Genomic DNA, 1,610 nt, shown 5'->3' on the forward strand with positions numbered 1-1,610 from the left:
ATACATTGGAGTTTAGGTCTGGGAGTTGATTCCTGTGAACCCATCTGTGTCCTTGGGGGGGTCTTCGTGTGCCCCTGGGGTACCTGCATTCCAGCATCAAGGCCACACTTGTCTATGCTCCAGGACAGCAGGGTTCCAAGGCAAAGTTAATTTGGGAAAGGCATGCCAGATTCCCTCACTGGCTTCTTAAAGGCTCTGAGAGAGCCTGCAGTAAAGAAACAGTTAAGGTTAAACCTTGTTTCACCTGGAGTTTTCCAAACATACTTATTCGCTTTGAGCATTTTGCCAAGGGCTGGTCCCTTCCAGCTTGACTGGTTCTGAGGCCAAGGTGGGCCTCTCCCCAGTGTTAGGAGCTGCCTGCTGTCACCTCCACTCATCCTTAAAAAGCAATCAACATGGATCTCAAGGCCCAAAGAGAAAGTATGTCCCAGAGGCCTCAGTGTCCAGTACACAGCACAGGACGCAGTAATCTGATGGGACAAACCAGCACCCGGTGGTCCCGGGTTCAACTGGGCCCCTGCGGAATTCTCCACCTTCTCGTTCAATAGGTGTGTCCCCGAGTGAAGAGTTTCTGAACAGTGCTGCTCATTAGCTTGCTATTTCTATTTTAGCTCTTCAAAGTTTTCAGAATGCTAAAAAGTATTCAAAACTCTTTGCCTGCTGCCAGGTAAAGGTGTTTCTCTGAGAAGAGAATGCCCTATGTGACCCGCCCTGATCTGAAGCCACGCTCCCTTGTAGGACTGTCATGGGAGAGCCTGAGAGGGTTCATTTTGGGGCAGAATCAAGTGATGGTCATATTTCCTGGGTAGGGATTGCTCCCCGGAAGCAGAATCGTGTGTGGCAGCTGCAAACGCTGAAGAGTGTTGGGCGAGCCCTGGTCGCGGAGGCCCCTCACGGAGGCTTCATCATCACACTGTTCACCTCCGAAATCACAGACAGAACTGCTTCATTCTTCTAAGAATGGTAGGCAGGGGTCACCTCGTAAAAGCCCGGAGATGTCATGCTAAGGAAGTCAGATTGGATGCTGCGGACAACTGCCAAAGAAGAGGAACGGCTGGCTCAAACATACCTTCAGAGAGGCCCGCCAGGCGACGGGATGCGTGGGAGGCGGTGGGAGGTTTAACAGTAGTGTAGGAGAGAGATGGTGGGGCCTGATTCTAGGCTGTGACTAGGGGGGATGGAGAAGGAGGGTGGGTTCAAAGGAGAGAAGTCAAGGGAAGTCATATTACTACTTAAATTGTAGGTTGAAATAAACATGTTGAAACGCAATTGAAAAGTTGATTCGAGAGTAAAACACTAAAAGCAAACAAGATTTTCCTTGGCAGGCATGGGAAAAGACGGCAGATCATGACGAAATGCAGGATTCAGCTGAGCAGTGAGGGCTGGGGACGGGATTGTGGTCACGGGGCTTTAGTCCCCTCTCGCTCTCTGACGTACACAGCTGAGGTCTGCTCAGTATTCTGAAAGGTCCATGCAAATGCAGCTTCCAGCCACCTCCTCGATGTGCAAACGTCTCAGCACCCTGGGCTCCTCCTGTGTAGACATTCTGGAGCCACCCTCACCACTAAGCATCCTACAAAATGCATGGTTTTTGCAAGGAGCATGGGTAC

This window comes from Equus asinus, chromosome 21, assembly GCF_041296235.1.
Source record: "Equus asinus isolate D_3611 breed Donkey chromosome 21, EquAss-T2T_v2, whole genome shotgun sequence".
In the NCBI taxonomy this organism is placed as follows: Eukaryota; Metazoa; Chordata; class Mammalia; order Perissodactyla; family Equidae; genus Equus; species Equus asinus.